The sequence below is a fragment of the Orcinus orca genome, chromosome 2, assembly GCF_937001465.1.
Source record: "Orcinus orca chromosome 2, mOrcOrc1.1, whole genome shotgun sequence".
NCBI classification, from domain to species: Eukaryota; Metazoa; Chordata; class Mammalia; order Artiodactyla; family Delphinidae; genus Orcinus; species Orcinus orca.
The window spans coordinates 182,608,994-182,624,652 of record NC_064560.1 but is presented as its reverse complement, the minus strand read 5'-3'; the positions used below and the strand labels follow the sequence as shown (position 1 = coordinate 182,624,652).

The 15,659-nt window shown below is 35.4% G+C and overlaps 1 long non-coding RNA gene across 1 annotated transcript in view; it reads right to left on the bottom strand.

Annotated features, from left to right (window-relative positions):
• Nucleotides 1-6,153, bottom strand: part of LOC125963425 (uncharacterized) — a 399,575-nt gene extending 393,422 nt beyond the window's left edge. Inside the window, exon 1 of the long non-coding RNA XR_007475391.1 lies at nucleotides 6,085-6,153. This is a non-coding gene — a long non-coding RNA (uncharacterized LOC125963425). The remainder of the gene's footprint in view (nucleotides 1-6,084) is intronic.
• Between the last annotated feature and the right edge of the window lie 9,506 nt (nucleotides 6,154-15,659).

Here is a 15,659-nt window from a genome sequence, read left to right as displayed (position 1 = left end):
TTTTTTTTGATGTGGACCATTTTTCTTGGAGTCTTTATTGAATTTGTTACAATATCGCTTCTGTTTTATGTTTTGGGTTTTTAGCTACGAGACACGTGGGATCTTAGCTCTGGGACCAGAGATCGAACCTGCACCCCCTACATTGGAAGGCAAAGTTTTAACCACTGGACCTCCGGGGAAGTCCCTTCATTTTTTTAAATAAACAAGTAAGAAGTATGGTAATCAGTTATCCTGATAACCACATATTAGAACAAAAATATATTTTTTTTGTTTTGTGTCTTAAAAAGTAATCTCTAGTGTTAGATTCTAAATTGTTCACAAAGCATTTCCAGATTGTTTTTGGAAATCTCCAGTTTGTTATGAAAATACTGGCAGAATCTTAATTATAATAGTGCTACTGGGCACCATTAACCCCTTTCACATACATTTATGCTGAAAAAAATGGAAACTGCAAGCCATCAGTTTGTTAAATAAACACAGGTGTTGCAGAGTCCCTGCTGGTATGCCATCTACAGAAGAATCATTCTTTCCATGCAGTCAAGAAGAAAGAGAGGGGAGGAAGATCACAGGGTCAATTGTAGACCTGCTGAATGTTGTTCAAAAACAAAGGCCGCTTGTGTCTCAAGGCTGAATGAGCAGAGGCACCACTGATGGCCAGGGTGGGAGCCCTTCAAAGGAGTTTTGCATGTGATTTTATGCTTTCAGTTAAAAAAGTAGCGAGCAGGATGGTTTAAGAGGCACATGTGCCTGCATACACTTTCTCCCTCTTCCTCCTCCAAAGGTGTTGGGTGAATGCATTTTACTGAGTTTAAGATGCCATCGGATGCTGCATAAGAAAAAAATAAGAAAAAAATGAAATGAGGTTTTTATTTCTTCCCTTTTGAAACCCCTCATTTTAAGTATCTGTTGGAAAACATTTGTTCTGCCTTCTGGATGCAATAATGAAAAATCATGACACCTAAGATTAGCTCTTGGTTTACCGATGATCCAAATGTTTTGTAGTATTTCCATCTTGATAGCCATTTACAAGAGAGGGATGAAACATTTATAAGAGCAAGACATTTCTGCTAAATGAAAGTGCTGCTGTCATTTTTTTGCCCCCAGGGAGTCACTTGTGAGAGTGAAAGACTGCACCCCAAAGAGAAGGGGATGGCCTAAGTGCTAAGAGGGGCTTCAGGCTAATTGTTCTCTGTAAACTTCTTTAACAAAGCCTTTCTCTAATCCTAACCCCAGCCCCAATGCCATTGCCCTGTATGACAGTCCATTGTAGCAACTACAGAGTCTAGCTCCACAACACTCACACACATTGTACCCTGGAAAGTAGGTGGCACGCTGTCCCTCTCTTACTTTCCTTCCTGGGCCCACTCCTTTTTGATCATCTAGTGATGCAAACTGGCCTTCTGTGTGAGCATCCCCACAAACATGCTGTGACCATGTGTGGAATCCCAGTACGTGTCTTGCAGGCTAACTCTAGACTCTGCCTGTTGTAAATATTTTCTGACCATTTACTTCCTGATCAACTGGGGGAAGGGACGTGGGAGACAAGTGTTTTGAATGGGACAAAACAACCTTGAATCCTATACATTTAATATCAACATACTTTAAAAAAGTCAACTTGAGCAAGTTGTATTTTAGTAGCTAATTACAGCAAATTGTGATCCTGACTTAGTACAATCAGGGGAAAATGTACAAGATGAATTTAATCTGGACTACATTCATGCATTCGGGGCCATCAGATAGTAGATATGCATGCCAAATCGAAGCACCGAAGGGGAACAATTGCTGATAAAGATACAGACAGCCAAATGCGCTCTGTCCTTCTTGATACAGGAAGTTAGCCCAGATAAAACAGAGGAGCACTTCTAAGCTGATTCTCCCTGATTGCACCACCAGCAGCCAACCTTTCGTTGTGTTTATGTGCATAAGACTAGAGTCTGGTGCCTGGTGTGTGTCTGTATTTATAAAAGAAACTGGCTGTGAACCAGGGAGTTTCTCCTGCTTCAAATACTCTCCTTTCAAACACAATCAAACTGTCAGCTGGTTGGCATTGGTTTGGTACATCTCTCAGATGTTTTCTTTTCAATATACCAGGAGACTCACAGACCACAAACATGAGCCTCCAGATCTCAGTCATTAGGCTTCTTTTGATCAGAAGCTTATGGATCTGGTCCCTGTTTTGAGTTAATGTCTCTGTGTTGATGTAAATTGCAAATGAACAATCGGATGGCATGAGACTTTCTTTTGTACCATTAGTTGGACTTAGAATAGAGAATGGATGACATATAGTAACATACTTAAGTCTGCTTTATTTTTCTTTCTGCTATTAAGTCAGTTAACGTATGATTTTCCTATATAGATGATAATAAAATAACAACCTCCTAATTTTACATTCTGTTGAATACCTTCCGGGAAATGTGTGTATGTGTGTGTTTGTGTGTGTGTTTATGTGTGTGTGTGTGTGTGTGTGTATGTGCTACTGTTCAGTGCCTTGGATGATGAGTTATCCACCTTAAAATCCCCCCTTCTCTTGCCTTCTTTCTATTAACTTGTCAGGTCCTACATGAAGGCAGAAAACAAGGATTCTTTATTTTGCCATCTCAAGGAAGTCCAATGCTAGGTATCATATCTCCTGAATGGAACTATGAAATTACTAAGAAGTAGGTGAAGTACGAAACAGAGAAAAACAAAAGAAGAAAAAATAGAGAAGTAAAGAGCAAAGACAGAAACTTTGTTTTGGTGGAAAACTGTGTTGATCACTATTTTCAAGGCAAAATAACTTCTAAATATATCATTGGCATGTGCAGAGAAGAGGCAGCTCAGTGGGGGCGGAAAAGGGATGAAATCACCGTTTGATTAGTCCTTCTATGTCTGGAACAGTGTTACATTTTTCACATACTTCCTCTCCTTGATATGGACTAGGTTACACCTACGTGCTACGTGCCCCTGTGTGAGCCTACAGGCTAATATTAGGAGCAGCAATTGTCAGGAGGTTGCATTGTGAATTGAATTTTCCACTTCAGTTAGGAAGAATCGAGTCATTTGCTATTAAGCATATTGTCTCAATGTATCCTTTTTTTTTTTTTTTTTGCAGTGACAGTTCATTCTGGTGAGTGCAGCAAACTCTCTGTATGATGACCATGCCCCTGAAAGTGCTACCATTTCCTAAAGATCACCCTTTTATGCTCTACACATGTCACAGGCATAATAGGTGTGGATAATTAAATTATCTTGACTCAAGAGTTTTAAGAAACTTACCTAGAGTGACACGGACAGTAAGAGACAGCTCTTCAAAAGAACCAGTGGCTTCTAGGCTCTAGCCCAAGTTATAAGTGTGTTTCAAAAAGAAAGTTTAACCCTGCTTAATATTTTAGAAATAATTTCTAGGAGGAAAGAGGATGCATATAATCCAAACATCTTTGGAAACTTTGTATACTTGGAGATGATCTTTCTCATTCCCATCCTATTGGTGGGACCCTCTGCCCTATCAGAGCCCAGGTACAATGCCAAGTGTACAGCAGAACTGTGCCTGGGTTCCCATGTAGGCATGCATTTCCAGTGCAGGACCTAGAAATGTTTTACAGAACACTCTTAATAACTCTGAGTTTGTCACGGAATAATTCCAGAAGCTTTCTTCTTCTCACCTATTCATGGCTGTAAGTGGCAGATAGACACATATATTATTTATATATTCCTCTGAGAATATGTATCTCTAAACATCCTAACAGGGAGAAAGCCCTCATCTAAGAGAATTACACATTTGATAGGAATTTTAAGAGATTATTTTATTCCCATGTACAGCTGTTGTCCCATCAATGTTGCAGAATACTGAGGATAATTAATATTTGAATTTACACAACAGCATTGAACTTATTACTGGAGGGACTGAGGTTGGGGAAGCAAGACAGACCTATAGTTAGTAACATGGCCTTTTATCATGAATGTTCCACTAGGAAAATGAAAGACCTGAATAGTGTAAAAACTCACCTGCTTTGTGAGTGATGGCAATCTGCATGCATGTTCATGCTTCAGTAGGTAATTGCCCCAAATAACATTCACAGGAAATTTCCATGATGGTCTCCATTTCTAATTTACCATCCAAAAACAGAGAGGCGGGGCTCCCCTGAAGGAAAGGGTATGTGTGTTTTCTCTTTTATCTAACTCGTTTCCTTTTTTTTCATCTTTACATTGCAGGCTCTAGTGATCTAGCCCAGTTCTCATGCCCTACAGGTCATATAATTGAATGGTACTGGGAATGGGCAGGTCTGTTTCATCACAAATGACATAACCACATCCTCAAAGTTCGAAATTAGCGCAGCTGAAAATATGGTGAAAAAAGAATCACATCCAGATGACATTTGGCAAGTCTTCCCCAGTCTGGTACAATCTTGTGGTTGTTTTCCTTCTGTTTCCTCTTGAGCATGCTAAAGTTTATGAACCTGAATCTGCTAGCAGTTCTTCAGGCTAGAGATGCGGCACAACTTCCAGAGGGTGTGGAGATCTTCAGATAATTTTTATATTGCCATATCAATCTCTTCACCATTTCCTTGTTTCTATGATCATATAAAATTAGTTGCTAGGGATTACAATTTTGTATTAAATCTGACACATATTCATTGCTATTTTCCATACTATTTAAAGATATTATGATTTCTATTTAAATATACACACATCATCATTATTCTCACCTTTTGTATATCTTTACGACAGTAACACTTATTTTAGAACATTATACCATTTAGCAATGGCTGATAGTGATTCTGAAATTTTAAAATACTCAGTATGCTGTAGTGAGTATGAGCCCTACATAGAATGTAATCTACACAGTACCTTTCAGGATAAATCGCTTCATTTTTAAAACTACTCAAAGGACAACAACAATTATTACTTATTTTGCATTTTTCTTCAATGAGAGCCCACTCACTTCAAAAGTGAGTTAAAATACTCCTTTTTTAAAAAAAGTTTTCTTCTCTTTCTAAAGTCAGCTTGTAGTGTTTATATATATGTTTTGAAAATCCTGCAATTGCTACAAGAATTGTAACTCAAGACTTCAACACCCAGAAGAAAATAAACATTTTGGTCTGATTACATTTTTGGCTTCTACAAAAGAAATTTTGTTCATGTGAATTGGGACTTTTAGAAAAAAACTATAGATCTGTTTGTTACTGCATCACATCAGGCTATGATGAACTCTGGATAATAACAAAAATAATATGTAATAATAGTATGTATAATAATTTATATGATATTTTTACTTTGTATCTGGAACCATCAATCAGTGCCTACCTAGCAGGAGTTACTGCTTAAACCCAGTGTCTGTAGGTGTGGGTAACCAAATGTTTACCTCTCAATGTATACTCTTTTCATTGGTTTACTCATTTCTGCTCTTGAACTCTTATAACCTAAAAAAAAGCTGATTTTTCTCTTCATTTTTTAACTCCTCAAACATTGGAGTTTAGTTACTTTAAGCAATGTGTTTAAATGGAAATCTAGATCTTATAGCCTGAGAAATTTAATATTCTGTTATAGCAACAAAACATTAAATAGCATGATGTCTGGAGATAGATGATTACTAGGTAAAAATTGTGTAGTTACCAGATCAGTTTGCGCCTAAGTAAATGCAACTCTCAAAAAAATGATAATGTTAATTTCAGTTATATGTAAAACATGATTTTTAAAAATGTTTATTGGAGTATGGTTGATTTACAATGCTGTGTTAGTTTCAGGTGTACAGCAAAGTGAATCGATTATAACATATACATATATCCACTCTTTTTTAGATTCTTTTCCATATAGACCATTACAAAGTAATGAGTAGAGTTCCCTGTGCTATACAGTAGGTCCTTATTTGTTACCTATTTTATATATAGTAGTGTATATTTTGATAGTATTAAGGATTGTACATTCTGAGATTTATGGAGTTTGTGTTTTTTTTGTTTGTTTGTTTTTGTTTTTGTTTTTGTGTGGTACGCGGGCCTCTCACTGTTGTGGCCTCTCCCGTTGCGGAGCACAGGCCCCGGACGCGCAGGCTCAGCGGCCATGGCTCACGGGCCCAGCCGCTCCGCGGCATGTGGGATCCTCCCGGACCGGGGCACAAACCCGTGTCCCCTGCATCGGCAGGCGGACTCTCAACCACTGCGCCACCAGGGAAGCCCGAGTTTGTGCTTTTTGAAGAAGCCTTTAGGAAAAAGAATTTAGTTAGACTGTTTCTAGATTCAAGAGGTAAATTTATTGTGAGTGCTGGTTCTGTTAGTATCTAACAACAAAGATTATTTTCATTAGCTATGTCCTCTAACTCCAGTTATACCAGTAGTAGTCACAGAATCTTAGGGGTAGAAAAGATCATCTGTTGAAATATTTTTACAGATGTTCAAGATGAGCTTTAAAATATGTGGGGTTTTTTATACATAAGACATTATCAGTTCTTACCTCAGCATAAAGTAGAACTACTCAAAATGTGGTTTGGAGATCTCTGTACATTTGTGGAATGTTTATTACGTCTCTCCTATGAGACAAATGCCAAAATAATGTTTAAAAAAACTTAAGAGCAATTTAAATTGCCAGGACATTCAAGTGCAAGATCAGTTGGCTTGTATTTTGCATGTTTTTTTTTCTATTTTTACATTTAATTTTTCTAAGAATTCATTTTATTGTATTTGACAAAAATACTCATAATAGGTTGGGATTTTTTAAAATAGTTCTTTTCCAGAGACATATTGAAGAAGCATTACTTTAGAGGCTTCATATATTTCTAATTGTCACAGCTTTTCTATACTTTTAGTCTTACTGTACACACTTTAAAGGTCTCCAGAGTAACATTATACACTGTGTAAACACCATTGCTCAAAGTGAACTTTTATACAAGTACAGAGCAAAAAAAACCCTTCAGCTATTTTCCTGACTTTGGGGTTGATTTACAATTTGAAGGAGCATGAACACCTTTTTGATCCTTAGAGAGGGCAGTCATACTGTACTCTTAGGGCTATTATACTTTTGGACCCTAGACAGTCATTGATGACGTAGCTGTCTATTCTGGACCACACTTCAGGTATACTTGGTGCTCCATAAATACTTAACAGCTAAAATATTACAATTCAAAACGTCGGACTATCCAGAGAGCCAGCTACTCTCCCTAGAAATTAAAAGGCTTCGTAGAAAGTCCTTGCTTGGATTTGGACTAAGCAAGGTGAAGGGATTACATGTTATGGGTCCTGAGGAACGAGCACTCCAGGGATCATTAGTCTCCGCAGAGAGAAAACAGCTCTGCTTCATGGTTTGTTCAGTTACTCCAAGAATCGCACCTCATTTTTCTTGCCAAATCAATTAGGATAAACTGTTGCATAGCAGAGACTGATAGTTTTCTCAGCAGAAAAACAATAATGCAGGACTTTGGTAAATTTCAGGTGTCTAGAATGTTAGGTACCGAGGACTTAAATTGTGGAAATGTATTAGATAATATTTTTGAGTGTACTCATAACTGTAAAATACACCTAACCAGTTTGAAATTTGCCTGTTTTTACATTAGGCTTCACGTGTATTAGCTTAATTTTGCTCTTGTATTTTCAAAGAAATAATAGTTACTGGCAACATCATTTAATCTATTTTAGTAATTCAATTTCTGTAGAATCATCTGTATATCTTATGCCCTCTTACATATTCTTAATATTCACACAAATGTTATTTGATGTACTTTTTACTAGTGTGATGGACATTGTTGTATGTGTATCTGGGCAGCTATAATTTTTAAGGCATGACTAGTGATTTGAATTACTCCAGATTCATAAATAAATCTTACACTTCTTTTTCTTCTCACTTTTTGTGCTGCAGTTGAGCTACTTTCTTAGCCTACATGCTGTAGCTGGATGAAAAGAAAGGTTGCAAAAGTCATGGGCAACACAGTTATTTAATATGTTGCACTAAATCCCTGAACTAAAATAAATCCTTGAGTCCAAGGTTTTTTTTTTTTTTTTTAACATTTCAAATGCACCTGAAACAGGGGCTATGGGGCTATGGACATACACAAATTATAGTCCATGTATCTATAGTAAGATATTTTTTTAAACTCAAAGTAGTTATTAATCTTATGATAGTTAACATAACTAAATCTTAGTATTAGTAAAATATCGTAATAATAAACTAAATTTCAAATGTACGTTTTATACATACGTACAATTAATTTTGATTTTGTCATTGCCATACTTCTTAGTGTAAAGCACTTTACGGGGAATGTACTTATGAAGTCTTCATTGTCTTAAATTGTGAAGGCAGAGAAAAACCTAAACTGTTTTTCACAATGCTTACACAATTCATTTATTCATTTACTCATTCATTCAACAAGTATTCATTGAAAATCTAACAATTGCCAGGCAGTGTTCTAGGCAGTGAAGAAAGAGCAGGGACTAAATTGAAAACAATGCCAACTGTCTTTCATAAAGTATCACCTCCTGAAGTCTTATGCTTTTTTATAATTATCTATCTTAATCATTCTGCTCTGCAATATGTTGAAAGGCTAAAGAAGCAAGTTCAGAATATAAATAGAAATGTAAAGTTTAACTCCCAGTGTGGAGTTGAATTCTATTCAGTCTTCATTACCACTTAATTTGCTTATATATAAAAGTATATTATAATTTTGGTGAACTTTGAACTTTATTTCCAGGGATGGGCAATTGCTTTCTATTTGCTTTCTATATACCTTTATAAGATTTGCTGTTATTTATGTGTTGCTATTTTACATATGAAGTTAAAAGACTAAAAACCTGCTAACAGTGCCCCAACTGATGTCATCTAAGTGATTAGTACTGACATTGCTTTAAAAAAAGTAAACATCATATACATGCACACTTATAAAATGTAAACAATATAAAAAGTAACTATTTTTTTAAGAATATTTTCTTCCTTCCTTATTTAAACTAACCATTGTTAGCAAGTTCTTTTGACTCATTCGTCCCTAGGGAAAACTAATTTACTAATAAATAAATAAATTCATATACCACCACGTAAATATTTAATTATCTACCTTTTATTCTTCAAGTATATTTACACAAAACATCATATTATACAATAGATATTCCATGCTTTGCTTTGTGTAATTAATACTGTATTTTATTATTACATCAGTATATGGAAGAACTTAATCCCTTTTGTTTATCATTTTGTTTATTTTTCTACTATGTGAATGTGGCATCATTTACATCTCCCGTCCCCTACTGAGGACACATGGACTGTTTCTACATATAAATATTTCTTAATGAAGCAGATAGTTAAACTCTTTGCAGGAACTCAAAGTAAAACCCCAATTTGTTTGTGATTTCAAGTCCCACAGGGTTTGCCAACATGTGCTTACCTTTCCCTCTGAGCATCTTTAGAACATATCTATCCTATTCTGGAAGCTATCCTGGCCCTTCTGCACAGGAAGGATGCATCCAAGGACTATAGGAACTCCCTGACTTTGCCTGTGACGGTTCAGGTTGGTTTCACAAGGAAAAAGAAAAACACATTAATCTGGTGGAACTAATCCTTCCTGGGGCCCAGCCCAGCACTAATCCATGAAAAAATTAACTCTCAGTTATCTGTGACAATGAATGAAGTTACTGTGGAGGGCAAAGACCTTGGAAAAAAAAAATATATATATATACATATATAAATAAATAAGATTCTTAATCATGGTCCTCATTCTATTAAATAATAACTTTTGTTTCACTTATATTTGTTCCTCTAAGAGCTAACAGTGAAGTTCAAAATAAAAACTGATAAGTTAAAAAAAAAAAAAAAGGCAGGACTAGAAACATGGCAGAAAAGACTGGGATAAGGTACTAAATGAATGATTTACTCTTATCAATGGAAGTTGATAGTCACATAAAGAAACACCAGGGACAGGGTCATTTCATGATGATTTATCACCACTCATTACTATTAAACATGAACACTCACAATATGAACATATAGGAAGGCAATAAGAAGATATTGAAAAGCTACGCTTTTCTCTAAGGACATCTTGGCAGCTGCAGAGAGCTTTTGGTTTCTAAGAAAAGCAATGGCATGCTATCAATATAAAACAGCCATGTCATTGTAAATTGTGAGATAGAATATATCATTGGATTTGAAGGAAATTTCTGATAAGGGATTTGGTTGGAAGGGATTGCTTTTGGCTTCTCTGGACTGATGACAGCTGCTTCTGGGAGTCCAGACTCGCTCCCCTCTCACTGACCTCAGTCGTCATCACTGCCTAACTGGCAGGACTGGAGAGTCCCACTGGCAACTCTCTCATCATCACTGGCTGCCAGATACTGCGCTGTAACTAGCAGGAAGTCACTGTGCAGAGTTCAGTGTTAAACACCTACTTTCTGATGCTCGCTGCCGAAGACTCAAGTACCTCCCATCCCCCCAAGTCTAGTTAGAAACGCAGAGGTCAGCAACAGATGACTACATGAAGCTCTGCTTTAATAATACAGTGCAGTAACAATTGTAAGCTATTTTCTTTTAAGATGTTTATTTTTATTTATTTTAAAAATTGTCTTCCATCTCATTCCAGTGCCATGGAAAACCAGTTAATCCTTATTTTTAAAATTTATTTGTGAATGCAAAAAAAGCAAAGTTCAAATTCAAAAGCTTTATTGGGGAAAATAAAATGATGAAATACACAGCTGTCTTAATGCTATTTTATGGACCTATTATCTACTGCTAATTGAATCCATGCATAGAAGTGATCATAAAATACAGGAAGGACAGAAAGCTCAGCGAGGGTACCCTTAAGGGAAACCTTACTAATCTTAAAACATCAAAAATATGAAAAGAACTGTACCCTACTATGATACTAGAGGTCTATATAACATAGGAATAGAAGCAACTAATTTCTTGGAAAGAACAAGCCAATTTTTCAAATATGAGATAGATTTATAACAGAATGGCTATTCATACTCCGTGAGTGACATACTTATTTTTCACTCTTTTATTCAGAATAAAAGGTAGGATTCTGGTAACAATATAACTGAATAATTGTACTTTTATATGCTTATTTAATTGGAAATTGATCCTTTCCTGAAATCTTTTAACTTTTTAGTGGTTTAACCAGTGAAATAATAATTACTCCCTTGGTATAGAATTTTCACACTGTTTTTGCTTATGGAGACAAGGTTGCAGCCCATTAGTGTTTACATGGAAAGTAGATTTCATGTGGATGCACGTTCGTTGGTTAATTTGATGGCATTCTGTGTGTACTCATTCTGTCTATAAGTGTGTGTGTGTGTGTGTGTGTGTGTGTGTGTGTTTGTGTGTGTGAATGGGAAAACTGGAAGGTGCATTTTAATCTTATTTGGAAGACACCATACGATCCTGACAGGCATTGCTCCTTCACACTAACAGAAAAGAACAAGGAGGAAGTAAGCAAAATTGATCCTTATTCTTACAGAATTCATAGTGGAACACATTATGGTTAAAAAATAAATGTTCGCATATCTGTAACAGGGAACTTACAATATGCCCAGGAGATATATAGGATGTGCTCCTAAACTATTCTAGGAGGTATCAAAGAGCCCTTCCTGAAGAAAGTGAGATTTGAGTCATTGCATTTTATACTTAAGATCAATCCCCAAACCCTCGCCTCCAACTTCTATTCCAACGTTTGTCTTCTCTACGTTATGAACTATAGTTGCTAAATTAAATTTCTGGGGCTGCCATAACAAAGTACCACAAACTGGGTGGCTTGAAAATAGAAATGCAGGTTAGAAGTTCAAAATCAAGGTACTGGCAGCACCACATTCCCTCTGATCCTCCAGGGGAAGTTACTTCCTTGCCTCTTGCAGGTTCTGGTAACCCCAGCCATTCCTTGGATTGTAAACACATGACTCCAGTCTCTGGTTCCATCTTCATGTGGTTCTTTGTCTTCTCTCTCTGTCTCTCTGTGTGCCTTCACATGGTATTTTCTCTGCGCATCCCTATCTGTGTCCAAATTCCCCTATTTCTATGAGAATCAGTCATATTGGATTAGAATCTACCCTAATGATCTCATTTTAATGTTTTTAGATCTGCAAAGACCCTATTTCAAGGTCACAAACACAAGTACTGAAGACTAGGACTTCAACATATCTTTATTTAGGGGAGGGGGAAACAATTCAACCTACAGTTGCTAACAGTTGCTAACATCTCTTGCCCCCAAAGCACAAGACTAACACTGCACTTCTCTTTTCACCCATGTAGAATGTTATGACTTATTGTGTAGAGGTGGCAGCATACACATATCTTCCTGTAGTGAATTTTCTTATATACGTTTTCCCAAGCACAAAGACTACTTGTTAAATAATGAACATGCAGATTTAAAAAAAAGAATTTTATTTTCTCAAATAATTTTTCAATTGATTTCAAACTTATTATGGAAATGAAAACAGAAAAATTCCCTGTAGTTCATGCCACTGTCTTACATTAACTGCTAATTTGTCAGAAAAATACCAAAAGAATACCAAAACTCCCAAGATGATAATGTGAAATAGCCTAATATATTATCCTGACAACATCCCTATAGGCTGCCAAGGAATATGAAATCCAACAAGGGAAGATGCTCTGCTGGGAAACTTCCCTGTAAGAGTGAGAATGATCACCTTCTGAAACTATACTCAAGACCACTCCAGCTGCAAGGGAATTTTATGAAGAAAGACAATATCTCTCAGGCACAAAGCACAGTGCTTGGTAAAGCAAATTATATTCCAGTTGAAGCCTTTGAGCATTTTTCAAGAATAATGAAAAATCAGAAATCTTCTGAGGTTTCTGTTTAATAAGAAAGAAAAAATTATAAAGATTGGTCTGGGAGAGAAAAATCACTAGGCTTTGTGTTTTCTATATATGGCTTCAGATTTGTAGAATTAAAGAAATATCTTCATATAATCAAAATTTACTTTTCTTATTTCATTCCCATGATGTTAATATTAAAATAAGGAAAGATCTAGGATGCAAGTACTATAAGTAACTGTAATGTAATCAAATCACTGTGTATCAGAACCAGGTCTTAAGTTTATAGGAACCCCCCTTTTAATATGTCAGATTTCATCAGGCTGTCAGTGACCAGTTCATGCTAATCATCATACAAGGGGCAGATATAGCAATTGAAATATCAATTTACTAGTTTTACGTGATATTACAATCATAATGCAAGTTGGTCAAACTCATCAATAACAAAAATGCAAATTAATGAAAGAAAAAAATCCTCTCAGTCTGAAAATACCTTTTAAAAGGTATAGTTTATTTGGGTTTTTTTGATAATGTGAGGAAATAGATCTTCACATATGTCAGGTGTGATTCATTCAAAAGCACCATAACTTTTCTGAAGGTCGATTTGACAACACACACCAACAAATGTTTAAAAAGTGTATGCCTTTTAGTTCTACAGTAAAACTTCTGAGAATTTACTTAAGTAACTAATCAGACAAATGTACAAAGATATATGCATCAGGAATTTCATTACATTAATGTTTATAATAACAAAAAACTATAAAGTAATTGAAATAGCCATCAATATGATTGTACATAAAAATTTTATAAAATGAAATACAGCAAAACTGAATCTGATTGCTTTTCTAGATTTTAATTAATTGGAAATACAGGGCCTGAAGAACATATTGAATGATACTACAGGGTTATAATCAGCAAAATCCAGTCTTTTTTACAATGAATTGTGAAGAAAGATAAAAGGAATGAGAGAATAGGAACCAATAAATTTAAAAGAATTTAAGCAATATATTATCCCATATGGAACTGATTGGATCACGATAAAAATAAAGAACAACAACAAAAAAAAAAACTGATAACATGAACAGAGACATTTAAGCATTGAATATTTGATTATATTAAGGAATTTTAATTAACTTTTTAGATGAGATAATAGTATTGCTATGTTTTTAAAATCCATATCTTTAGAGATATTTTCAAATACATGGATAAAATATCTGGGTATTTTCACAGTGATTCAGGTTTGGGGATGGAGGTGAGTAGGTGGGGTATGGATAAAACACGATTAGGTTGGTAATTGCCGAAGTCTTGGTATCAGTACCTGGAAGTCACTATACTTTCTCTATTTTTATAGCACTTTAGGAAAATCATGTAAAAATTTAGAAATCTTTTAAAGCTAAATCTGAAAGCAAAGCATATATCATATATAACATTGCTTCTTTATGTAAAATGTAAACAGCAAGCACACATACATAGTAGAAAAGCTGAAAAGATAAAGCAAATGTTCATAGTAATTATCTCTGGATAGTGGCATACATAAAGGCCATTCATTTCATTATGCTTTTCAGTAAATTTGTAATTTATTTTGCCAATACTAACTACAGAAGATGGAAAATAGAACTATTTTCACCTTAAAATATATCTGTTTATTCACTACATCTTTCCAATGAGCTGTTATCCAAAGCATTGTCCTGCTTGTATCAAAAAGAAAAAATATCCTTTGGGGAGGCTCAAAAAACAGTTCATACAGTCCCTAGCCTACCAGACGTGTTTGTCATGGTTGGCGTTCTCCCCCTCGGAACGTAACAATAAAAGCTGCCTAGTACTCCTTCAATGGTTCAGTGTTTTCAACACTACACATAGATTACCTTCTTTTGTTGATATACTCACTCTTCAAAATGTTAGCCAATTAACTCTGCCAGAGTTGACTTTCTTTTCATTTCACAGCTATGGTTTGGTAAATATCCAGCCCTGAAGGATTTCTGCCTATGTTTAACAGAACCCAATTTCCATTGATTTTACAAGCATAACTCTTGGAAGTCACCTTGTTTCCATTCTACAGATCCCTAATTTTGCTGTTTTTCTGGGTGACTAAGAATGAAAAAGTAAGGTTCATTTCACATTGTCCACTGTCATATTCTTATACTGACTTGCATACATAGTTCCTAATAAAATTTTTAATTTCTTTTTTCCTTTAAGCATCCTATTTCTTCACAATTTTCTATTCAGTGCCAGGTTGAAATTAATTTCCCTTATCATCTTGCACATCTCTCTTCTATATCAGTCTGAAGGCCATTTTCTTTTTCTCTCTCTTTCTTCCTCTTTCTTAACTTGCTTTTTTCCCCTTCTTTCTCTCTCTCTCTCTGTCTCTCTTTCCCTCCCTTCATTTCTTCCTTCCTCTCTCTCTTTCCTTTTCTCTCTTTCGTTCTCAACCTTTCTTTCTGATTACTTCCATCAAGACCAATCCATCTTTAAAATTTCAGTTAATTTGAATTGCTGGAAATGACAACACAGGTGTTTTAGATTACTAGGAAATTACTGATTAGGTGTCTGAAGCTAATTAGTGTGATCCTTGATAATACTACTTTAAGTGATTTATACACTGGGAAACTGCCACAACCCCAAATGTAAATAATATATGATTCATCCAAATTCATCCAGGTTTCCCTAATGACAGGGTTGCTTTTTAATTAATAACTTTCTACTGTTTCAGTGATCTACTGACTATGCTTTTTGACGATTTTTTTTTCTTTACATCAACTTTATTGAGATTTAATTTACATACAATGAAAATGGTCTCATTTTAAGTGTACATTTTGATGAGTTTTGACAAATATATACAGTTGTGTAATTATCATCACAATCAAGATATACAACATTTCCATTACCCCCAAAAGCTTTCTTGGTCCCCTTCCCAGTCAAACCCCACTCCACACCCAGGTCCT